Source organism: Lissotriton helveticus, chromosome 6 (genome assembly GCF_964261635.1).
Source record: "Lissotriton helveticus chromosome 6, aLisHel1.1, whole genome shotgun sequence".
In the NCBI taxonomy this organism is placed as follows: domain Eukaryota; kingdom Metazoa; phylum Chordata; class Amphibia; order Caudata; family Salamandridae; genus Lissotriton; species Lissotriton helveticus.
In genome coordinates, this window is record NC_136067.1 from 1,502,382,680 (window position 1) to 1,502,409,828 (window position 27,149).

Here is a 27,149-nt window from a genome sequence, read left to right on the forward strand (position 1 = left end):
CATCGCCGCCACTGCAGAAGAATGATCGACGCATCCCTTCGACTGCATGGAGAAGCCCAGCGCATCAGCTTTGGAACCAAAGCATTTCGGAACCATTGCGTCTCATTTGGAACTGCCGCATCGCCATTGTTGCATGGAGAAAATCAAAGCATCTCCGTGATTGCGGGATCGACACCGACGTATTGCTCAGGTGGACCTCACATCTCATTGTTTGTGACCAGGATAAAGGTATTTTTGTTCAGCAGGGCCTCCCTGGGCCCTGTTCCGGCCTGCTCTCCATCATGGTCAGGCTGAACTCTTGACTTTGTCCCGGTCCACTGCGACCAATTAACTCTTTAGGCACTTACTGCTTCTATGCGCTATTTTTTTCATTTAATCTTTAAAAATTCATAGTTTGACTTCTACTTATTGTATTTTTGTTGTTTTGATCTTGTTTTATTTATCAAATCAAAATCTATTTTACTAAAATGGTGTTGAGTCTTTTTGTGGTGTTTTCAATGTGTTACTCAAATTACATTGCACCCATAAGTCAAGCCTGCCTGCTCTGTGCCAAGCTACCAAAGGGTAAGCAAAGGCTCATTTATGGTGTGTATCTTACTTACCCTGACTAGGGGTGTGGTTCCTGCTTGGACAGGCACAAACCCCTGCCAATCAGAAACCCAATTTCTAACACCCCCCATATACAGAAGCAATGTATATCAGTGCCAGGACAAGGATAGCATAAATGAAACACTCTTGGAGACAGAACTGCACCCACCTCCATGGAGAATAATAACAACAGAAAAAGGACACTGAAAAGGGAAGGATAAATGCATTAACATACAAACCGAAAAAGTAAAACATCTGTAACTACCCCGATTGCAATAGTGCCTCTTTCATGATGTCCCTACGTGAAGCCCACCCTCTAACGAGAGGTGAGGCCAAAACACTGGGTTGCCGCACATCTCATGTCCCCCATCCATAGGCACTTCCCAAAAAGGGCAGTGGTACTCAGAGCCCGCTTACACTGACACGAATGCACCACATAGTCTTACCATGTACACACACCACCCATACAGACCCAGGAGGATACCTTAAGTAGCACAGGACAAATCGCTCATGGGGATCTAATGTTTGACTTTGCTTCCAACCCCACAATGTAAGCACCCCAGTGCGAGAAATGGTCCCCCTTCCCTCCACTCAGCCCCCCTCCCCCCATATGGAGAGTATCAGCATCAGTGGTGCTCATGTGCTACAATGGAAAGTGTTGCGGAAGGATATGCACACTCCGTGGCATACTATTAAGTATCAGCCACATTGTGTAGTTTGACATGCTCAATGGAGACAGAGCGTTTGTCCTTGCATCCTGGAAGTGGTGGCAAAATCACAGTTTGTGTACCTTGAAGGCAAAGGACTGGATTAGGAGCATGGTACATAGGGCTTAATTCCTTTTTGACTGCTACCTTTTCTAGAACTAGATCTCCAACATTTGGAAGCCAGCTGGAAAATGGAATTTGATCCTCAGTATTTGAAGATGGAGAGTCAGGCAAGTGTTTACGAGATTGAGCATCACTGGACATTTGTAGGTCCTGTAAGACAGCACAATGGTTATCTACATAAAAGGTTGCAGCAGCCTCCAAAATGTCTGTACCATCAAGATCTGTAACATACATCTTGATGCCAAAAAGTACTTCATACGGGGTGCGCCCACCGAGAGATCTCTTAGGGAGGTTAAGTGCTCTTTAATCTTTATAGAGATGGTTCAACCAACCACACACTGCACCTAAAACCCTGGCTGTTAACAACTGATTTAAGTCACGGTTCATTCTCTCCACAACAGATTTACCATCTGGACTATATGACGAAGAAAAATCGCACTTGTATGCCCATGGATGTTATCGAATCATGGTATTCTTTACAAGTAAAAGCAGGACCCTGATCTGAATGAAATGCACAACAGGCTTAAAGCCCGATAAAGACTTGCAAGTCTTTAATAATGGTTTGAGCATCAGCCAAGCACTGTTGCCAAACCCAGAGGAATCTCGAACAGGAATCAACTGCAACCAATATAAACTTGAATGCAGTATCTGAAATCAGTGGACCACAGTGATCTAAGTAAATACAGCCAAAAGGCTTGTTGGAAATAAAGAGATGTGTCTGCGGTGGATGAGACACAGTTGAACTTTTCATCTGTTGACATATGTCACAGCATAGACCATATTTTTTGTTCTGCTGATATAACCGTTGCCACCAATAACGTCTTTGTAAGAGGAAAATAGTGGCAGCCACTCTGGCATGAGCGGAAGCTTCACCTTCAGGCGCATCCACAATTAAATCCTGTGTGCAGTCTGCATTGGGAATCACATGATCACCAACTTCAGGAGTAGTCACAAAAGGAACATTTTGTTCATTCAAATGATAAGAGTATTTCGAAGGAAAGCCCTTTGGTAAAGAGGTGCTGTTTTTAAAAGCATTCAAGTCGTCCAAGTTATTATTGTCAATACGAGTTTTAGAGCATGTTACTACTGCTATTTTAGCTGGGGCTACTATAGATTTGGCTGCTTCACCAGCCAGGGAATTCCCTACAACGTGTGGTCCAACACGTTGATGATTTAATGTATGTATAACATGAGTTTGTGGCAATCTATACTTAAGGTCTGCCACTCTAACCCAAAACAGTTTGTGCTTAATTGGTCTCCCCTCGGAATCTCTGAACTCATTTTGTCACCAAAAATGTAAATTTTTAATGGATTGTACACAATAATACAAATCACACACTATGAGTGTGGGGAATTCAGGATTCGTATTTTCAAGTGCAAAAAGTAAAGCCTTCAGTTCAGCCAGCTGCGCAGTACAGTCTCTTAAAGAGACTCCTGTGTGTGAGTGGTTTGGGGGTGAAAAATGCCATCCAACATAGTGCCAATAAATATGGCGCTTGTAGCAGAATACTGCTGCTTTGAACGTAACGCCGGCTGTGTGGAACCATCAGTATAAAGGTTTTATTTATATTGATCAAGAGGGAGAACTGAAGAAGGGAAAGGATAAACATACTCATATTGCAAAAATTATTGTGTTTGCAAAGAAGGGTCAAAAACATAGTCTACATCCGTGCTGTTAAGGACATAGCCCATTGTATCCATCAGGGATGGAGGGCTTTAGCATTAGGATGGCTGGCTTTTGTAACAGCCTCTAAGGCTGGAACAGTAGAAACAACAATAATGCTTTTTCCTTCGCAAGTGGCTGTTCTTTGAGGATGGCCATCTGAACAGCAGTGCTGTATCTTTTCAGGAGAAGCAAAACTCATTTCTGCAGTGGAATATAAATGCAATTGATATGAAATGGGTACTGCGTCACCTTCATTAAAGGTGACATATGTAAATCCAATTACACTCAGTAAGACACAGATAACTATGTTTGTGGTATTGACACTTGTATGTAAGTGGTGTGTCTCAAGTACATCAGATTGTATAGATCTGAGGGTGTCAGTGTGGTCCTATGTCCAGCAGGAAGCAGAAAAATCAGGGCGTATTAAGACATAAAGTGCAGCGGTGGCCGGCACAGGTAAATATGGTGAGGCTTTGGGAGTTGACAGATGACGAAATAGGTATAATTAATTAAATAAATAATACCTAGTCTGTTGTTTGCTGACTTCCCCCCGCTGCGCCCTGCCCCGTCTCACTGTGCTTACCTCTGCTGGCCGCCGCTGATATAGTGGTTTAATACGTTGAGCATAAACAGGTATGTGTGTTCTGCCAACATTCAAAAATCCCAGCAGGGACTGCAACTTTTTAAGTGCAGTTGGAGGCTGCAGTTGTGCATACTTCGCCAGAAAATGAGGGGCAAGACTCTTTCCCTCATTGGTAAGTTCATATCCTAAGAACAGGACACTCAAAAATGCAATCTGGGATTTTTTAAAGTAAACTTATGTCCAATTTCAGCAAATCTCAATATTATGTGATCCACTCTTGCCAGATGGTGGTTCAATTCGCCATCCATCAGGTAGATATCATCTACGTAGGAAAGAACATCAGGGTCGATTTCCTTAAGGATTGAAGCAATCGAGGTCGCAAAAACTCTCAGGCTATTCTTATTGCCCATAGGAAGTCGTGCATAGCACATTTGAAAACCTAAGGCACTAAATAGGGACCAGTCGTGGCTCTCAAGAGACAGATTGTGACTGAAAAATCCACTGGAAATATCCATGGTGGTCTTGTATCTTTTACAGGCAACATTGTTGCCGTACTGTATGTCATTTGTACCGCAAAGGTTCGAGTATGACTGTTCAAATATCTATATTCCAAGACAATGCGATATGAATGATCCAGTGTCAGAACACCCTGGTATTTCAGTTCAGAAAGAATTTCTTTAACGGGTGCTATAGCATCCCGCTTAACATGATAATGTGATTGTATCTGTGGTGTGGACCTTGTAGGAATAAAATGAAAATGGAAATCCCTATCCCAACCAGTATGATTACAATAAAGTGCAGGGGCCAATGAAAGAGCCCATTCGGATGCATAAGCATGTTTAACTTCTTCAGGGACAAGGTGAAAAAAGAAGGTTAAAATTACATCCACACCCTGGGGGGACACGTGAACAAAAGGTGGGGGCCAATAGACCTCCGCCAAGAGGATTTCACAAGACGTAGTTAAATTGTCTCAGAATATTGCTTTAAAGGTACGCTTAATGTCCCCTTCAATTCGAATATTTAAAAGATATAATATATCTGGAGGGGCTACGCGGGTGTCCACGGTTTCAACCGTAACACATGTTTCAGTTGCTTTCGCTACCAGAAATTGTTGGAGATTCCGGCATACTATGGTGACGTCTGTTGTGCTATTGAGGAGAGTCACCGCTCAACTCCTGTTCAGGAGGAGGGTTCTCACCATCTGTGGCATATTTAGCAGTTAAGGCTGTAACTTTCTTTTTAAGAAAAGGAGGTTTATATGGAGGAGTTCTGTTCTCCTTTTTAAACTTTAAGCCATAAGAGTGTTGTGTCTCCTTTTTTTGATTTCATGTACTCCACTTGTCTGCGATCCAATCGCCTTCCTCTATCATACTGCTGATCAGACAATTTCTGAAAAGAACAAGGAGAATGTGTGTCAGGAACATGATACCTGTCTGAAGTCAGTATTTTAGTGCAATCACGAAAATCTTATTGTCTCTTAGAGGACTCCGGGGTTGTAAAACCGACATCCGGTCTACCTTTTGGTTGTTGTTGTTTAGACTTATCCCATGTTTTTTTAACAAAAATCACAGGTTAATCTGGCTAGGCTTGCCAAGTGGTGGCACTGAAGGTCTGGTTCCCAAACTATTACGTCCTAAGGATGAATATACATTTGCAATAATAACTGGCCTTCGCAGAAAGTCACTGGCGTATAGCCAAAGATGCTGCTTCACCTTTAGTATTAGAAAGAATCATTTCGGAGACAATGGGAAAATTACCCATAAGTTTCATCCCCAAATTGAGGGCAGGACCTGCCCCGTGCTCATTCTGTATTTGCTTGAGGACGTTCAGTAGAACAGTCACCGAGGGAGTCCCATGACAAAGAGTGTAAAACTGTGGAAAAAATAGTCCTCCAGATGTTGCAGTCAGCTAAAATGTGAACAAGTCCAGTGGGTAAGCCCATCATTAAAATCCTGTGCTTGTCTTGTGGCCCCGTAAGGGGAAAGACAGCTTCAAATTGATCAAATATTTGGGCAATCCAAAATGGTGTTTCGTCACGATTAGTGGGTCGCTTGCTCATAACTGAATGCACAATCACAGGACTTATTACGGAGGCTGCAGGCAACTGGGCTTGTGCTTGCAGGCCAAGTCAAGCCGGATCAGCTAATAACATACGTGAATTGAATTGTGTTAGCTGTCTATATAACTCACAAATAACATTGTACATATACCTCGATTTGCATGAGATTTAAATTGGGCAAATCAGGGTATGGTGTATACCCAGGCAATTCTGGGCAGGTAGCCCCCTCATTACTGAGAGGACCCATTCGAACTTGTCCAGGAACATGGGAAAGGATGCTATTAATCAACTCCACAAATTCAGGATCAATTTAGCCTGAAGTCACCTGTATGCACATTGGTTGTATTTAATAAACACTGTTAAAATGATTTAACACACCAATATTAACAATATAAACCAGAGTTTTTGTTTTCGCATATATTCGTGTATTAAGATACATATCTAAGAACACCTTTTATTTATTTTATTTTATTGTTTTATAGAGCGCAAACTTGACCCGTTAGGGTATCAGAGCGCTTTACAGGTGATCACATTAGACAAGGAATCACATTAAGGGTAGAGGACATGTCTATACAGTTTACATTTAAATAACTCGAGATATTTATTTATTTATTTATTTTTTGCATTTATAATGCGCGCAGATACCCACAAAGGGTTTCCCGGCGCCAGGACTAAAAGACCGACAACACAGAAAGCAACGCGGCCAGCGACCACAATTATTTATTGAAAAGCCAGGTTTTAACGCTTTTCTTAAAACTGGCAAAGTTCTCCTCCTTTCGTAGAGCTGGGGGAAGGGAGTTCCAAAGGACTGGTCCCAGATGGGAAAAGGATTTCCCTCCTACTCTGGCCAGTTTAAATCTAGGAACCACAAAATTTGCTCCATTTGAAGAACGGAGATTGCGTGCAGGAGAGTAGGGCCTAACTAATTTTTGCAAATACTTTGGTGCGGTTCCTGCCTTAATTTTAAACATATAGGTCAGGGCTTTGAACCGAACCCGGTTCACCACCCGGAGCCAGTGTAGGTCCTTAAGATGCTTCGAAATCCTTGCTGTCCTGGGGATTTTACACAGCAGCCTGGCTGCGGAGTTCTGGACTATCTGAAGCCGCCTGATCACGGCTAAGTTGGAACCCAGGTATAAGATGTTACCGTAGTCAAGCCGAGATGTAATGAGGGCATTGACTACGGTCTTCTGGGTATCAACAGGCAGCATCCAGATAATCTTCCGCAGCCATTTGAGGATAGTGAAGCAAGTACCAGCCACTTTGTTGACCTGCTGTTTCATCGATAGTGTGTCATCGATGTGCACCCCTAAGTTTCTGACATGGGTAGCTGGAATAGGAAAAGCGCCCAAAGATGGCGGCCAGTGAGTATCCTGCCAAAGGTCTCTGTTTTTACCTAAGAGAAGGATCTCCGTCTTCTCCCCGTTGAGCTTCAGCTGGTTCGTTGACATCCAGCTGAAGACTTCATGAAGACCTAATTTCAGCGCAGAGGGGGATGAAGGATCCGAGTTGGTGAGAGAAAAAATAATCTGCGAATCATCCGCATAGGTCATGAGTTCTAGACCTACTCGCTCTGCTAGATCGGCGAGAGGGCGGAGATACAGGTTAAAAAATAGCGGACTCCAAATTGAGCCCTGAGGCACGCCATGGGGCAAAACAAAGGTGTCTGACTGAGCCTGAGAGGACGAGATCTGAAACGTCCGGTTGCACAAATAGGACTCGATCCAGTCCAGCGCTGTCCCTCCGACACCATCCTCACTCAGTCTGGTAAGCAGTCTGTTGTGTGAGATGGTGTCGAAGGCTGCACTTAGATCAAGCAGGACAAGCGCAACCGTTTGCCCCTCATCCAAGAGCCCCCTGATCTTCTCGGTGACTCCCAGGAGGGCGGACTCGGTGGAATGACCAGCCCTGAAACCTGACTGGGAGAAGTGGAGTAAGTTGTTATTCTCCGTGAATGTGGTAAGTACACCGTGAATGTGCTTCTCCAAAATTTTTGAGAAAGCAGGCAACAGGGAGATGGGGCGATAGTTGGCCAGCACCTCGGGATCAGCAGACGGCTTCTTCAGCAGAGGGCTGACCATGGCGTGCTTCCAGGACGCTGGGACTTTTGCCAGATGAATAGAGGCATTTAATGTCTCAGAAATGATCCTCAGAGCAAAGTCATCAAGTTGGCTCAGAATGCTAATAGGGAGAGGGTCACAAGGAGAGCCTGACTTAATGGAAATAGCTAAGGATTTCAGGGTGTCCAAGGAAATGGATGGCCAAGAGTCAAGCCGGTATCCTACTGATCTAACTGGGGACGGAACTTCTCTGCCATCCCTCACCGGAGGGTTGATATTGGCAATAATGGTCTCAATCTTTTCCACAAAATAAGTGGCAAGATCTTGACATTTTTGGGTGGTAAGGGGGCGTGCAGCAGCCATAGAATTTGCTCCAGCTAGTTCCTTGACTGTATTAAAAAGAGTCCGTGCTTTGTTAGCAGCAGTGTTAATAGTCTCTGTTACATAACAGGCTTTGGCTCTCGTACAGGCCGAGTGATAAAGGTTTCTGGCCTTACGGTATATTTCTTTTTTTAGAGGGTCGTAGTGTTTGCGCCACTTCCGTTCGAGTGCCTTACACTTAGTTTTTTCTAATTTAAGTTCTTCAGTGTACCAGGGAGCCGGTAGGCGGTGAACATTCCCTCTACACCTGGCAATAGGTAGACAAGTGTCAACTGCCCTCTCCAACCAAGTATGGGTTTCCAGCGCATTTTTATCCATATCACAACCAAGAACAGGGGGGGATATCTTTAGTGCGTTCTGCAGCTCCGTCAGGTCCAGCCTTTTCCAGTTTCTCATAAGGATCGGAGGCCGGATGGAGCATGGCTGCTTGGGTTCTCTGAGGGTAATACTAAAGAGAGTTAGAAAATGGTCAGACCAACAAATAGGGTCAGTTTTTAGCCATTTTAACTCCTGGATGTTGGATATAATGGGGTCCAACAAATGTCCTGCTTTGTGGGTAGGGCCCTCATTTCGCAGTGTCATATTCAGAGTAGTAAAATCCTCCAAGAGGTTCACAGCTGTACTATTTGATTTATCCTCCAAATGGAGATTTACATCACCCAATATAGTCAGGTTTTGGGCATTAAGAAAGTAAGGCGAAATGAAATTAGCCAAATTCGCGGCCCACACACTACAATTTCCAGGAGGGCGAAAAATTTAAAAACCAGAGAACATAAAATTTGGGTTTAGTGAAATTTAAAAAAATGCTGCTTCGCATCCAGGAATATTAACCATTTCAAGGTCACAGTTAAACTCCCTGTTAAAAATTACGGCAATACCACCTCCAACCTGTCTTACTCTATCTACTCTAGCAATAGCATAGGTAGAGGGCAAGGCGGCGGCTACATCGGGACCTGCACTATCATGCAGCCAGGTCTCCGTTAAAAACACACACATGGTTTTTCTTCAGCTAAGAGATGGTAAATATCTGCTTTATGTTGGGGTAAAGATCTACAATTAACAGTATAAAAAGTGAAAACACAGGGGTTTTGAACAGAGGATTGAGTAGGTAACTTACGAATTTGTGTAACCTCTGGGTGGGGCTGAACATTAAATAGGGCAAAGGCACAGTGAGGACATGCTTGTGTACCCGTTAGGACGGTACATTTCCCGTTGCTACTAGGGCGCAGAGCCCTTAACTGGTCCGCAGAGATCGTACCTGTAGCAGCGTTTCCTGCCCCGTGACCCGGCCTGGCCCGGACGGGCACAGACGGGCTGGTCTTAGGCTCGTATTTGGCGCAGTCAGAGGCGCCTACCCTGCGCGCCATCGCTGTGCGCTGGGGCCGACGAGTAGCTAAATACCCTCCAGGAAGCGGAGGTCTAGAGCGCTAACCGCTCGACACTCCGTAAGGTGCCGCCCCTGTCCCGCCCTTCACAACCGCGATTGGCTGGAGTGCCGGTTGCCTTTACACAGAGCGAGGACAGCCCACAGCTGAAAAATGAATGATAGTCCCTGGTGGGTGCGAGTAAGTGGTCAAGTTTGTCAGGGTGATAGTAAAATAAACACAGTCACAGTCACTGCATTAATTTAAAATAAGTATTTAAAATTCGAGCTCCAGCTCGAGTACACAGGACAAAACTCGCCAAAACAGTCATAAAATGCCTCTGAACGAACTGCTTTCTAAAGTTACAAGGCTCGGCGCCCAGCGGGGAGTAGCTGCCACCAAACTCCTACTTTCTGTCGTGCTTTACAAGTTCTCCTCTATAATGTGGATGGTGGTGTAGAATATTGGTGCGGTCATCCACTGTGGGGGCGTTCTTGCTTAGGCTGTGGTTTATTCATAAAGGATTTTCAGGCATTGATTTTTGTAACTAGCCCTTGTCTTGGGTTTGTTTGTAGCTTATAGTGAAACCGATCAAGTTTGATTTCAGAAAGCGTTCCTTCTGCCTTCATTAAAAGCGACTGCTATTCTAGTGAAGATATTGAGTCGACCTGTTATGTAGATAAACAAGGTGATGCCCGACTTCTTTGAGGTATAACGCTTTATATTCGATCGCGTTGAATGTGACCAGAGGCGCCTGAGTCATGCCACAGGGACGAAAGTAATGAATCCCTTTCTGTCTTCTGTCGGCTGCACGCTTCTCTGGTCGTTTCCGTTCAAATAAGATAAGGCCCCAGATTTCCTGATGAGGTAGCGTGGTATTCCGAAGGGAGTCGCTAGTCGGTAGTTGGTCAAATTCTAGGAGGCAGCATTTAGGAGAGGAATTTACCCATAAGGAAGGTTTTGGCCTCCTTTTTGAAACGGGCCAAAGAGAGGATTATGAAATATAAAACATCATATACATAAAAACATCATATACATAACAACAGGGCTAAAACTTAAGCCTAGGTCACATCGCAAAAGTAATGCCTATTTACATTTTACTCAGCAAAGACAGACCAACAGACAGTTTGGCAAGTATGATTTTTTTGTTTGCATTGTTTAAACAATACATAAGTCATTAATTAAAATCCAAAGAGAGCCAAGGGTCCCAACCGGGACCAGTTTATTCGAAGACAACATAATTTTTGTCATTTTTATCATTGTCTATCGCTAATGAAATCATATTATTAACACTTCGCTACCTAAGATATAAAAAATAGGAGTTGTCTGACTATGGGATGTTTCCTTTAATTGGAGATATTATAGGTAAGGTGACATTATGTAATTAAAAGTTCAGGACTGTATGGACTTCTCAGATAGTTTGCCCACCTCTCTTTATCCAGCTTACTATATGCTGCCTTTCAGTATACCTTACTGAAGGGATTTCATTGACTGGATTTAACTATCTCCTCTTAGGTCCAATGGCGTTTTCCACCTTACAAGTCCATTTCGCATTATTTAATGTTATTCAGCTTATCCTTAGACCTCCTTGTGATACACTGAAGGTATGTGTTCACTTATTAGGCTTTTTTCTGTGTCAGCAGGATACCATGCCCATGTCGCTAACTGGCCATTAGTGAAAGCACTTTTGGTGCTGTTAACATTTGACATACCTCTTTAGGGCTTGCATTATGGAATTTTAAACATTTTTTCTGTTCTTCTTTTCTTTTCATTTCCATTAAGACCATCCCCTATAGGTTTTAAAACTGAACCCCATTGAAAATACACTGTGGCACTTTCTGGACTCCAGACTTGCGGGTCGTGCTTTGTAATTATTAACCAGTTGTGGCTCTCATACAGACAGCTTTTTAAGACTTGATATAATGTAAGTTTAAAGAAGTATTATTTCACTTTGCCATTTTAGCCTCATGTGTCATTTTGCTGCCCATAGGGTTATTGACATTGCTTGCCGTTATTTATACCATAGATTTTGCCGGATGGGAAACAGCCTAAGAACAGAATTCTTTCTATGTCCTCTTCAGCCCATGGAGGCTTTTGACTCCACCATTATTCTGTGGTGGGTATTTATTTACTGTATCTTGCTGTCTCGCTTGTTGTTTGATATAATTGGGGGACTCTTTATCCAGATGAAGTGGTGATATCTTATTCGTCTAGCTCGGTTACTCACATAATGTTGGAACCCACAGGATGCTGGAAATAGTGGCCATAGGGCTCCACTTATATTTAATGGTTTTATAGGGTTCCCTAGCCCCGTTGGGTAGATTCGTACTCTAAGTTTGTTTTTGCTTCCTCCCTCCCTAGCTGTCTTTGTTCTTTGTGGAATCCCTGCAAGTGAGTCATATTTTTTCTATCTTAGGTAGCAAAGTGTTAATAATATGATTTAATTAGCGATAGACAATGATAAAAATGACAAAAATGATGTTGTCTTTGGATAAACTGTGTACCGGCTGGGACCCTTGGTCCTCTTTGGATTTTAATTAATTACTTATGTATTGTTTAAACAATGCAAACAAAAAAGCATACTTGCCAAACTGTCCGTTGGTCTGTCTTTGCTGAGTACAATGTAAATAGGCATTACTTTTGTGATGTGACCTACGGTTACGTTTTAGCCCTGTCGTTTTATGCATATGATGTTTTTATGTAAATGATGTTTTATATTTGCTGTAGGTGTTCTTATATATGTATGTTTATGTGTTTGTACTTAACAGCCCTGAAGAAGTCCTGTCCTAGGACGAAACGCGTCGGCTGTACTGTTTGTTAGAATTGGACTCTATTTTTTCTACGTAAAATGAAAATGGAATAAAGAGAAGAAACTGTGGAATCATTTTCTCTTTCTATTGTATATGGACATAATTGTTCTCGCTGATTCAATTTTACTGGGTGGTGCACCTATGCTTTTTGTTCAAACTGTTGGGTTCCTGAGGGAACAAGCACTGTGACGATGGGTGCTATTCAGTGTGCACACTGACCCTTGTAAGTACAGAAGGGATAATACTGTTGGAGTGACAATAGGTTAGGTGCTGGTAGCGAGAAGGTTCCACTGTCAGTTCTAATTGTTTTTATATTTGTGTATTATCTGGTTGTAACATCACCATCAAAATTAATTGCATTTCAGCAAACATTCTTAAATGAAAAATACAACATCCTCAAATTAAAAATGTGTGACAAGCATTATTTGTCAATGTATTCATTGCTCGTTATCTGACTGTCATTCCATTCTGTGTCTTGTGTTGCCCTATGCATTTGCGGGCCATATGTCCCTTATTCAGGATGCCATTAAACCATGTCTGGTGTTCCCAGAACATAAGAGGAATTTCAAGGAGTGCATGAGGGCATGTGGCCCAAGAATAAATTCAATGAGTGGAACGCTGTGTTCGCCTCAACTACAAATATTATTGGAGCGCCCACATTAGGGTCTCTCTATTGTGTCTCAAATGCACATAGACCGCCAGTTGGCAATTTGCCGCAATAGCCACTGGCTGCGCCATATTTAAATTATAATGGATTCAAAGTGTAGCACAAATGGGGTATGAACCTTTTAACATCCAAACCTAAAAAACCAACAGAACAGGGTGTTTCCTAAAAAAACTGAGGAGTATTAAGGCCCAACACCATGGACGTCTCTGATTGAAGGTGCGAGGGTATTGAGGACAATCACTACTCAGGGTTCTCACAAGTAAGTACCAGAAAAAAATATTGATGGCGCCATGTGGCAAGGATTTTGCTCAGGAACAGAACAATGCTTGGGAGCAAGGAACATAGGCATGTAGGGACTGAGTCACAAGACCGCCTCAGTATCTATGATCCCGAGTCCGACTAGTGACTTGGCACCCCAGAGGACAACAATCTCGACCCTCTCAGGGATTGCGGTGACAGGACACATCCTTTCGTTCTCTCACTTGTACTCATGTACTCACTTTACCTGCTCATGCATTGGACCACACCTCAGGTTCCGTCGTGGGGGACCTGCCAAGAGTTATCATCCCCTGTTCTGTCAAACCCTTCTCCCCCTTGGACTCCAGCCAGTGCGTGCCTCAGCAGGCATTGTGAAGAACACCGTTCTTGGCAGAGAACAACAAGAAATAAAGGACTTTCATGCACAGCAGGTGGTGCTTAATTGGGAGGAAGGAGGCACTATGTCTCTGCACCTCCACTGTATACTCATGGAATATATTCACAGCACAGTTGTCGACTGTCCATGGACCCTTGGTCCTGCAAACCTGAAGGATATGATCTCGGTCCCTGTAATTAAGGAGACACGCCACCACAGGCCTGTGGGGCACTCCCATCACAGGCCCATAGCTGGGTACCCAATGCACATGTTCCTCTGGGTTTACTGCCCAATACCATCTCCACAAGCCATTCCTTCAGATACAGCTCCATGCTATGTTCCTTCACACATTCTGGGAGACCAATGATCTGAACTTTATTTCTGGGAAACCTCCCTTCCCCATTATTGGCCGTCAGACACAGCAAGTGCACCTCCTTCTGCAGTCCCTGCAACTGTGCCTTCACCCTTGAGCGCATTGTAGCGAACGTTGACTCGTTATTGTCCAACCTGTCAACCAACCTTCTATGGTTCGCTCTCAGCAGCCACAAGTCTATAGCCATTGCATTGATCTTGGGCTCAAGCGTTTCCTTGACATCTCTCAATGCCTGAAGAATAACCTCAAACTTCCTAGTGTCCTAGGTGCAGGGTAGTTGCCCGTGTTCCAGCCTGTGACCTGGCACTCTCCCCCTGCATTCCTGAGCGGTCACCATGTTCAAGAAGTTTTACCCCTCTTGGCTTCCCCACCCTTAGAACTCTTTCCAAGGAGGCTGAAGTCCCACAATGTCCCTCCCACAAGTCGGCCAGAATTTTTAGTGCACCTCACAGCTAAAGAAGCAGGAGGGGGAGGGAGGAGCCCATTGGGAGGAAACCCCAACTGCAGTCCAAGCTAGCACCACCTCGTTCTGCAAATCACTCAGAGGCCTCCTGTCTGTCAGTACTCACCCCCTCCTCCTCCTGCACAGATCACAATGTCTCCGGTGCCCCCTTTGGGGGAGGGAAGTGCACATCAAAAAGAGCCCTCTGGTTTCCCTTCTTGCAGGATAGCCCTGTCAATCAGCTCCCACGACCACACGCTTGAGCCCCACGCCACCACCCTTCCGACTTAGGGTGTGGGATGGCAAAGCAAGACAGCAGCACCCACTTCTCTCAGCTGAGGTGCAGTACTCCAGTGCTGTTGAAGACTATTTTTCACAAGCTAGTCAGGGGGATCCCAGAAGATGGCCAGGCCTCAGTACTAGTGTCAAAACAGGAGCGACGCCCACGTATGCAATCAGCATCGCCTCTGGCGCTCAAGTGGCACTCCTCCAATGGGCCCAGGTGGGGGGAGCAGTGCTGGTGATTCCCAGGCAGCTGCAGTCTCTGCCTGTGTTACGGTGGCACTCCCAGTTAGCCACACTGCTGTTGGTGTCCACGCCCGCTCACAGACAAGCGAGTCATTTCGGTGCTGCTGCCGGACGCTGCGTTCATCCGCGCTCCCCAATCCCCAGGAGAACCCAGCTGGGAGTGTGATCACTTCTTGGTTGCCACGGGGGCCAACATCCATCCAGGGGAGGAGATGACCGTTTACAGGATGCTTGAGGCCGGGTGATCTTGCGGAGCTCTCAAGTCGCGCAACCTACATGGCCGCCGGCTAAGCCACGCCACTCTAAGGAACTGGGTTATTCACACCTGTGGCTTGAATGTACTTCCACCAACTTAGGAGTGTTCACGTGACACAGCTTAACACCTATTTAGAATTGATTAATATACAGTATTTTACAAAAGTACTTTAATGTGGAACACATATATAGGCATAGGCTAATATGGCGTTAGGTTTTATATTTTTTCTTCCTCTTACCGTTGCATATTTATGTAATGAAGCAGGATGTATCACTCCCACTACCAGTGCTTTCTCTGTGTCATGCAGATCATATGACATAGTTGAGTCCCGTTTATTACCAGCCAGCCAGAGCGTAGCTATCAGTAGTAAAACATGTGCAGTGGTAAGGGGCCCAGGTAATGTAGTGGCCCACTGCGCTCACACTTTGACTGTTTTTAACTACCCAACCAGGGGAAAGCGTCCCAATATCCTTGCTTTCATTAGGGTCTCCAGTCGGAACACCATTGCTACGCCATTGCTAGGCGTTCCTCAAATCCACTAAAATAAATCTGCTGTATTGGACAGTGCGCGGCTTCCCTGCGCGGTCCTATACGATTTTTCCTACAAATGCACTGGCCCATATCCAGGTACATGAGAGCACTGAAAACAACTTTTCCCACTCTCAGCCCATGCTCGACTATCGTGAGTTTGAATGAAGAACACTCTTGAATTTTCTCTGTGATGAATGCAAGATGGTTTAAGCCATGGCTGCATATTATCTCCATTTTCCCTCAGAATAAACAAAGACGCCTAAACTATCCTGATTTACTTATGCAATCTCAACAGTTTTCTACTGAAGCCAGTTGAGGATTTGACAACAACGGAAATGCTTCAGTATATAAACACACTTTGTATTAGACCAAATAGAAGATCCTAAATAAAGAACATACCATGACTAAATGTACAGGTTTCAGTTTAGGTGGCTTGAAGTATGAAATTGTGTCTTGTTATTATTGAGAGCTTTGCACAAAGGAAATGAGCATGCTCTAAATTAAGGCTCATTTACATCAAATAACGGATGTACCTAAACCATGGGTCATATTTGCAAAAAATGTGTGCAACACAGTGCAGCAAGTAAAGTTTCTGCACTGCACTGCATTGCGTGAAAGGGAGAGAGGAGCACTGCACCATATCTTCAAAGAAATGGCACAGATCTGCTCTTGCGCCATAGTGCAAGGGTGCCTGCATTGCGGTCAGGAAAGCTTTTTTGCAGGAAGGAGTACATTACTTCACAAAAATTATCCTTGGATGCTTTTAACTCTTTGTATGTGTGCTTCAGAATGCTTGTTACGCCATCCTCAGGCAGGCATACTATTTTGGCTCAAACCTGTGTCTACAAAGCTACGAAAATATGGGTTTTAATCAAAATCCGTGGGTGGATGTACAGGAACTCCAATGTGCCACCCATAGAACACCTCCCTGAAGCAAAGCAATGCAAGGCAGTGCAAAGTCTAGAAAATCAACGTTTGCATTGACTTGCAAATATACACCAATTAGTATACCAAAACACCTAGGGACTGTTCGTTTTTGCTGTGATGGAACACTATGGGGGAACCAAGGTTATTCCCCAGTAGGGATGAACGAGCCTTAATCTGCTCAGGGGTCAAAGTTTAAATTAATGGTCTAATAAGACTAACCACTATTAGACTGTCTCGACCAAGATTTCAAATGAAACTTAAAATGACAGGTTATAATCTTAGGACCTGATTACAAGCTTGCGTGTGCGGCGGCGGGACTGCCCCGCAGTCACACAGGCAAACCTGTGTGGAGACCGCCCGCACTGTTATGATTTTTTAAGTAAATGGCGGGCTTTTCATTAGGTGTTTCCAGGGCGGTGCCTATAAAATTTGCACCGCAATGGGAACGTCAAAGGAAGTACCAGCATGACATGGACTGAAAAGTACATGCCTTGCTGGAACTTCTGTGCATGCACACAGGGGGGGCACATGTTGTGCCCCATTTGTGCATCCACAAGAGGAAAGGCACAAGGGGGCCCTGTAGGGCCCCCTTTCTTCCCTCACCGCCACTATTTTCTTGGATGAAAGACCTCCATGAAAACATTAGTGGTGATGAAAGTTGTAATACGTTTGGCGGGACTGCGGCGGACCCGTCAAGCATATAGGTGCCTCTAGACCGCCGTACCACCGCCAGGAACGGCAGTTCCCTGGCAGGGTCTCAAGGAGGCACCACCACTAGGGTTGTAATGGGGCGGTCACAAGACTCCCACCAATGAGGACCGCCAGACTCATAATAGACCCCTAAGTAGGTTTGTTTTTTGCTTGACTCAAGCTATGAGCACCAATTTGTTTAAGTGGGCTCAAATTTGTTTGTTTGTTAGAGTTAAGTTGAAGCTCAAAAATTATATGTTTCTTTTTATTTTACTTGTCTTTAACTTTGTTTAACAAAAGGGGCAAAAGCGAGATGTTGTATAGCCTTAAATGCCTCTACAGCTGCATGTTTATGAATAATTAATAATCCAGTGTGTGTTCTCGTCCAGAAATTCAGGTGATTTACTAAAAATGTCTCATTTGGTAAAACAATTAGACTATCAAAGGTAAATTATGCTTAACTACACAGCCAGTATCTTAAAACCACAACCTGTATCTATTTAATCTTGTTTCAATGAACAATGCGGCATTTGTATTCAAATACCTAAAAACTAAAATAAATTCAGGATTATTGTACTAATTAAGCCTGCTGCATAGGAAGGTGAAGATCTATAAGCTGATTCGCCCAACAGCATGGCACACAGTGCTGCCACATTTTTATCACTCAGGTTCCTTTTGCGTTTGAAACACGAATCTTTGCAAATTAGAAAGCCAAGAGCAAAGGCTGTTGTTCAGTGCTATTTTGTCAGAAGACGAGGCTCATGTAAAGTGTGATCAAAGATCTCCAAACTTCCACAAAGTCCCAGCGGTTAGAGAGCCATTATGCACCCACAAACACCATCAGAACACTTTGCAGAATTATAGAACCAATAACACCACATCATATACAGGCATTGATGCAGAACCATGATTTCGAAGCAAAATGGTATTACAAAAAAAGGCAAATTACAAAGGACAGGGAATACAGTCCGTGTAAAAGAACGTTACAGAATGACGACTCTCCAGCACAGGCCCAAAGGCAAGAACCAATCCTCCCCTATAAACAGACATGTGGACATGGCCACAGTGGAACCTTTTCAGTAAGACCAGGGCAATCAGAGGTTACTAGGGTAAAACTGTGAGAATAATTAGTCCTGGGGTACAGGGCCGGACTGGGAACCCAAAGCAGCCCATGCAATGTTTTCACCCGTCCCCTCTTTGGGGGACGGGTGAAAGTGTGAAGCCCTGCTGCTTAACAAAACTGGTCCCAGCACTGCTGCTGTTGTTAGTATGGGCTGATAGTACAGCATCATTACAAAACTTACTCCAGTACCAAAACCACCACCCCAGCTCCAAAACCGGTATCCATACCTCCCAGGGAAACGCCCGATGCCCCTACAGCCAGTCCGGCCCTGCTGGGGTAACTTTATTGTTGCATCCAAAACTAAACACCAAGTACACCCCTTATCATTGGAGTCTCAGGATAGCTAGGCAGAGCGGTCAAAGTCTTTCTCTAGAAGGTGGTGCGAGTTAGAAACTCAAAAAGTAATTAAGCATGTAAGAGAAGGGGGGCGTGGTCTGCCGCGCAGCGGATTGGCCGCTCAGTGAGTGTGCTCCGCTGGCCGGGAATTAATCCTTCCTAAATCCTATAATATGGAGAGTTGCTGAGCTGCCCTGTCTTACCCTAATGTAGCGGAATAACTGAGGACCCCGGTGCTGGTGATCCCGAGGCTCGCTTGCGCTCTGGGGCTGAGCCACGTCGCTGGATGTGAAGCCGCCGGCTGGCTGGAAACTCCTGGTGGCGCTGCGGATGGGAGGCCCTGAAAACTGAGCGCGCGGCTGTTGGCGGGCCGTGGGCCGCGCACCTGCGGAGGAGCGGAAATACTCCTATCAGTGGCGGTGCTGAGGGTTTGAGGTACGGACACTACTTGACGGGCTGTGAGGGACTTCTGTATGCCCCGTGGTGCCCAGTTGCTGCAGGGAGTCATGAGTGCGGAGTTGAGGGACGCTCTGCCTCGGAGATCCCGTCCGCCATTTCGAGGTCACGATCTGATGGGGCTGAGGTCGGGTGCTGCTGCGGAGGTCGGAAGCCCCGATGCATGACTGCTGAGGTCACCGCTTCAACGCTTACGGTGGATGAGGCTTTGCTGTGAGCGTCAGATCTGGTGTGGTACGCTCTGGGGGATGCGCGGTGCCATTCGCAGCATAGCCGCCATGTTGTGATTGGATGTGGCTGCGTGCTGTTTGCCCTTCGGCGGTGGCCATGGTGCCTGCATTAGTGAAAACCCCTTACAGGAGACGGGCGAGTGTGGAGCTCTGCCCATTGTGGCTGCCGCTGTGGGATTCACAGCCCCGTGGGCTGGAGCTGGCCGTTGCTGGATGCCCTGCTGAACTTCTCGAGGGCAGTACGTGCCGGCGCACATTATTCTGGCCGTGGCTCCTGGAGACCTTGTGAGCACTACACCGATTTCTTGCCCACATTGCCACCTATGATGAATTGAGTTTGCAGCCCTACTTGATGCGGAGCGGCTGGCCTGGGGCGGAGATCATTAGAGGTATGGCCCTGTACCGATCACTTGTGGCCTTTAGGAGATGGGCGAGGCCACTGAGAGATGTGAGTGGGTTGTGGAGTTATACTTACATGGAGTAGTAAGTTGGAGGCACATAGGGGATCAAAGCAGGCAACACCGTTCTCTGCGAAGTTGGGTGGTGGAGTGTTGGACTGAGCCCTGCTGACATTTCCAATACCTCTGCGAACATGGGCAAACAGGATGCTAAACAACTAAAACTAACCTTTGAAAACAAACGTACAGCGCGTCATACAGAGTCAGAACCAGAAGCACAGATGGTAAACCAGCATGACATGCATGCGGAGGATCAGGGTGAAGACCTACAGGCCCTTATGTGGAAATGCGCTCCAGCCTGCGCAACATAGACACAAAACTGGATACCCTGACTTCACAGCTGGACTCAGTTAAGTCCCAGGTGACGCCTCGACGTCCTGGAAAACCGCCACGCAAAATTTCACGAATTCTAGGTGGAGACGAAGGAGCAACTGCTGCATATGGATAAACTGCTGGGAATTATCCAGGCTAAGAACGATGATTTGGAGGCAAGGTCACGTCGCAACAACCTCTGTATTACTGGAATCCCGGAAACTCTTGCCGTATCTAAAATGGAGACCTTCATAACGGATTTACTTCATGAACTTTTTGATGCCCATCTGTCCTCTGTCTTTGTGGTGGAGAGGGCACACCGATCTCTGGGGCCGAAGCCTCCTTTTGGAAAAACACCCAGGCCAATTCTGGCGAAGCTCTTGAATTACCAAGATAGGGATCTTATCCTGCGGTTGGCTAGGGAGAAAGGTCAAATATCGCACAAAGGAAATAACATTTCATTCTATCCTGACTTTACCCCGGCCGTGCAGGCGGCAAGTAGAGAATTCCTCCCTGCCAAACGTATCCTTATGCAAGCACAGATCCCCTATTCCCTCTTGTACCCAGCCAAGTTGAAAGTCTCCTATGACGCCACAGGCCACTTTTTCATAGATGCAAAGTCCGCTTTGAAGTTTGCCAAACATGTCAGGGGTAAGAAAAACAAAGGAATCCGGGAAGCTGAGATGTCTACAGTTGGCCACCTTAGTGACAATGACTGATATGGTTATCGTATTGCTAATTAGCCTGATAGATTGAGACATTATGATCCAGGCTTGAGGTGGTTTTGTTTATTTTGCTGATGGGGGTCCTGGTGTTATACACTATGAGGCTTTCCTAAGGCATTGGGTGGTGTCGACTTGGGCCTGTAGCACTCTCTGCAGTACTCCCGGCCACCCTGTGCGAACAGGTAGGTTTGCCGGTGCCACTGCGCCCCCATGGGAGGGTTCCCTATATTGCTGTGTGGTTTTTTTAATTCCTTTTTGTTAGCGGTGGGTATTCTACAACCTGATTGGGGGGTTGGAGTGGGAGGTGGGTGGAGGGCAGGGATTGTTTTATTGTTTATTACAGTATGATTGAATCTTGTTGGCCAAAATGCATGGTGTATAAATGTAAGAAGTCACGTCATCACTGCCCGCACGGCTTCTGTCGGTGTGCAATACACGCACTCATGCTCATACACTAAAATGTCTTACTTGGAACATTACAGGGCTAAATGACAGTAGGAAATGCAGACTTGTGCATGCTTACTTATCCAGACATAACATAGATGTCTGTTTATTGCAGGAAACACATCTAAATGTTATGCCATCGCAGAGGTTCCGACACAGTCGGTGGGGAAACATTTACTACTCTATTTATTCCAATTATGCTCGCGGGTGGCTGTGTTGATCAGGCGAGTAGAGGACTGGCGGGAGGGAAAAGTACATGGAGATCCCGAGGGAAGATATATCCTCATACATGGAGTTTTGGGTGGCATTTCCTTGGTTATCGTAGCGGTGTACAGTCCCAATGTAGATTCCCCAGAATTTTTTCAGGATGTTTGGACAAAGGTCAGAGCGACCGGTTGTAGTACAATATTGTGGGGATGGGATTTTTATGCTATCCTAGATAATGACATGGACAGGCGGGAGTGGCTCGCCCCTTACACCCGGCTGCCAGTGCTGCCGTGAAGGCTATAATCTCTGATGGGGACTTACTTGACATATGGCGTAGAAGGCACCCCTTGGTTAGGGAGGGTACATGTATTTCTGATCACCACAGTGTTTGGTCCCGATTGGACTTCTGGTTACTTTCACATGATATAACCACTTGGACCTCTGCTATCCTGCACCTGCCACACTCCTTATCGAACCACAACCCATGCCTGCTGAAAGTGTTGTTTCTGGGCTCGCCTTCCCGTGCATTCACCTGCCACCTCTCGCCGCATGCCCTGCTTGATGACGTTTTCAAGGAGGAAATACGGACCAATATCACCTATTATTTCACTCCGAATACAGGCTCGGTAGATACTGAGGCCTCACTTTGGGAGGCATTTAAAGTAGGTATTAGGGGTCAGTGTATTGCCATACAGGCGGGAGTGTTGAAGGCCATTAGGGGTACGATCGCCTCACTGGAAGCCCAAATAAAAGAGCTTGAGAAGCAATTCTATTCCACTAGTGAGCCCGAAACTGTTGCCCTCCTGAAGTCTAAGTTGTTGGACTTTACTGAAGAGGCACAATGGGAGGTTAAGTTCCTGGGGAAATATGCAGAGACCCGACAGTATGGAGTGATAGACCGGGCCACACGCTGGCTGGTTTGATCAGACCTCCTCAGACCACCACGTTCATTCACGAAATACACACTACACATGGTGCCACCATCAGGGGTCAGGTGGAAATTCTGAAAGCATTCTCCACATTTTACTCTAACCTCTATACTGCAACCCAGGAAACATGTCCCGAGGGACTGCAATCCTTCCTTGATTCGCTTGCATTAGTTTGGTTCAATCGAACCCATAAGAGAGTATATGGATCTCCCGTTCACTGTCGAAGTCGTCGCCCAGGTTATAAAAAGTTTACCACTAGATAAGGCCCCTGGGCCTGATGGCTTGACCACATCTTTTTATAAAACCTATGTAGAGGAGTTGGCACCCCAGCTGCTGGCACTATATGAGGAGGCTCTAGAGGATGGTGTACTGCCTCAGTCCATGAGGGAAGCTATAATTATTACCTTATTAAAGCCCGAAAAGCCAGACACGGAGATAGAGTCCTAAAGGCCATTATCGATTATAAATGTGGATGTTAAAATCCTAGACAAGCTGATTGCAAACAGGCTACAGCCTCTGCTTCCCATGGTTGCGCTCCCAGACCAGTCAGGGATCATCCCCGGGAGGTCGACCTCTCACAATTTACGGACTATCTTCTCAGCGCTGAACTATCTACACCCAAACGTACATGCTGCGGCTGTATTTTTAGATGCCACTAAGGCATTGGACACGTTTGAGTGGCCTTATTTGTTTGCTATATTAGGCCATAAGGGGTTCAGCCAGCTCTTCATCAATCGCATTCGGCTGTTATATGCTCTACCTAGCGCGCGGATCAGGGTGAATGGATTACTTTCAGATCCCTTCCCCATATTGCGTGGTACCAGGCAGGGGTGTACCCTCTCTCCTTTGCTTTTCGCGATTGGATGGAGCCCCTGGTTTCCCGCATCAGGCAATATCACACAGCTCGCGGCATAGGGTTCAGCACCAGGAGCCTACTTGTTTTGCTGTATACGGACGATGTGACTCTTTACATTGTTAACCCAGAGGAGAATTTGGCCCCTATTTTGGTGGAATTTATTTGTTTTGGTGATCTGACTGGCATTTTTATTAACAAGTCGGTGATATTCCCTCTGACGGGTGGCACTCCACAGGTGACAACTGAGTTTCCTCTGAAGTGGGAGGTCGAGGCGGTTAAATATTTGGACATATGGATAAGTCGGGTCACGCAGGAGGTATGGAATCTGAATTATGGGCAGGCTGTCATGTGGTTGGAGGAGAAGGTTAAGATATGGTCTAAACTGCCATTATCCCTGGCTGGGAAGATAGCATTGGCTAAAATGGTTGTTTATCAAAGTTCTTGTATTTATTTGTTAACATCCCGATCCCACTTACGCAACACTTTTTTAACCCTCTAAAGTTGCAATTGGTCTCCCTGACATGGGCGGGCAGACAGGCTAGAATATCCTGGGATTTGTTGACACTCCCGGTGAAACAAGGAGGTTTGTCGCTCTGGGCATGCATCTATATGCGGTCTGTGCCCAGTCCCAGTTCTTGCACTATTGGGTCCATCCGACGCCCTTTCAACCTCATGTGGCGGTAGAGATTGACACGGTCGCACCGGTCCCAATCAAGGTGGCTATTTACCAACCGTTACGGTGCCCTCGTGGAGACATAGACACCTCTGGGACTCTGCAGTGGTCATGGGACGAGTTGCGCAAAAGGGCGGGCATCCCGGTGTTGTATGCCCCCTCCGTCCCACTGGCACAGAATCCCATGCTACCTTGCATTCGGAATGGGGTTAGTAAGACACTGGAACAAAAGATGAAACTTAACCCTTTCGGAGATCTGTATCCAGAAGACACGTCAGGCCCCGCCGGAGGCAGATGAGGGGCAGGCGGTACCCTATTCTGAGCTATTCTTATATCATAGATTACGTGCGGCATGTCGTGCCGTCTGTGAGCGTTTCCTGACGGCCCCCCTGGCTTTGCCTGCATTGGAGAACCTGTTGAGATCCCCTCCCCCCGTGAACTTATTACACGACTATATACACACATGCATAACACCGCCCCGTTGGTGAAACCCAGATCCCTCCAGTGTTGGAATAATGAGATCCCTATCCCGTTAACTGAGGCCCCGTGGAATTTTTGTTGTGGGCAACTCAATGAGCTTTCTCCTAACTACAGGCTCCGATTGATTCACTTTAAAAATTTGCATAGATTCTATAGAACACCTGTGGGTCTGTATCGCCAGGGGATTAGAGAAGATGACAGTTGCTGGCGCTGTAAGTACACTCCCGCTTCGTTTTTACATGTTGCATGGGACTGCCCAAAAATTGCTGAATTCGTGTCCATGATTTTTACCTCAGTTAATCAAATCATTGATGTGTTGCATGTTCCATCCCCCATCTTGGGCCTATTAGGCTCTGTTAAAGACACCTCACCTAAGCTGCGCAAAATACTTGCACTGCTTCTGCTATTTGCCAAATGTCAGGTTGCAGTACATTGGGGTAGGAGGAGGGTACCCTCAGTCGAGGGGTGGATTGCTGATGTCACATACGGCCATATACAGCTGAACACGTTTTGGGAGCTTATGCCCCTTACTTCCAGACCTCAGAACATTTGGGAACCGTTCCTGACCTGGGCTCAAGGACAGCATGCTTTTACTGCGGAAACGCACTCAGGCAATACGCAGACTGAGGAATTGATGTGATGGGCTACTGGATTTCCCATGTTTTTGGCATGTTACCCCACTCAAATCCCCAGAAACCATGGTTTTAATTGCAAGTGACTGGAAAGTCCTGGCCACTTTATGTGGTGCTATGTAATTCTCTTGTATTTTTCATTTTCTTTCTTTCTTCATTATTGTTAATGGGCACCTGGATTTATGATGACTATGTTTTTATTAGCCGTGGACACAAGTGGGACGTGAACTAATACTAAATTGTTGGGTAATGTATAGATTGTGATTATTTTGTATCCTGATACTGATTTGTCAACATGCTGGCCTGTTGTGTTGTTAATAGAATGTTTTGTCTTTCAAAAATGTCAGTAAAAACAACCTTAAAACAAGAAAGAAAAAAAGCATGTAAGAGAACTTAATAAATCATCGTCCCACTATTGTTTTACTTGAAAAGGAAAGGTACACAATTTAGAGGACACAGCTAAATCCTGCGTATGAAATGCAGAGAGTTAAATAATGAACACAGTTATCACTGGGGAGAGTGTACTACCTTGAACCGACTTTCTGTTTCTTACCTGTATATTAATGAGATAAGGGCGACAACCAATTATGCTGCTCTTAGGGCCAGATGTAGGTAAATCTCATTTACCGATTCATAAATACCGAATTTTACCGATTCCGTATTTCTGAATCGGTAAATGAGATGTAGGTAAAAATTCGATATTTTTTACCGAATCGGTAAGATTCGGTATTTACCGATTCGGTAAATACCGAATCGTTATTTGCTATTGAATCCTATGGGCCTTGAAGCCCATAGGATTCAATAGCAAATACCGATTTGGTATTTACCAAATCGGTAAAAATACCGAATTGCTAAGGGGGACAGGGTGTCACTTTGACACCCTGTTGCACCCCTGTAACTGGCGTTTGCGCCGTGTGGCATACATACATGCCCTTAGGGCATGTCTGTGTGCCACATGGCACAGGTGTACATGCACAGATGTGCATGTACTCAAGAATTCGTTATTTACCATGCAATTGTATTGCATGGTAAATACCGAATTCTAAAGGCCCTGTAGCACTGTTAGAAGTGCTACCTACATCACAAAATACATTTTCGGTATTTTTACCGAATGGTAAATTTACCGATTCGGTAAAATTACCGAAAATGTCTGTTTTTTGTGCCCCTACATCTCCATAGCCCTTTACCGGTCGGAAACGGCTGAAAATCGGTATTTTCGGCCGATTCCAACCGGTAAAGGGCTACCTACATCTGGCCCAAAGTTCTTTGGGGGAAGGGGTGGGGTTCAACTACCTTTCACCAGTTGTGGGCCCTGCAGGTAAGAGAGGTGGACCAGTGGGGCTGGGTGGGGGCAGGATTTCAACACCTTTTCTCTGGTTTACTGACAATCTACTTACCCACACACCTGTCAGGCAAGCACACCATCATCTTCATTTTGTCAAAGACACACATGCAGGAGCTCCCAAAATGACTTTTGCTTGCACACATTAATGCACCACATTCATACTCCAGCCCCACTGCATCTCAACTTATAGAGCAAATATACTTATCCCAGTTGTACCTCCATATGAATAGAGTGAAAGCCCAGGTTGGAATGACCTAGTAGATCTTTTTAAAGGACACTTCCACGGAAGGCAACAGGTAAAAACGTCTGTTCCTACTTCTACAAACAGTGCCAATTCTTCCCAACCCTGTGAGATGACAGAAGTCTATCTCATGAAAGAGCAGTACACTCACTATGTCTTGCTAGACTGCAGAGCCCCACTCTTGGCTTGATACCATTTTCACAGAGGCCCTCATTGCACTTGCCCACGCATGATCATGGTGTGTGCCAAGGTAAAAAAAAAAAAAAAAGAAACTTGGAAAATAGAACTCAGGGCAGAAATACCCATTCTACTT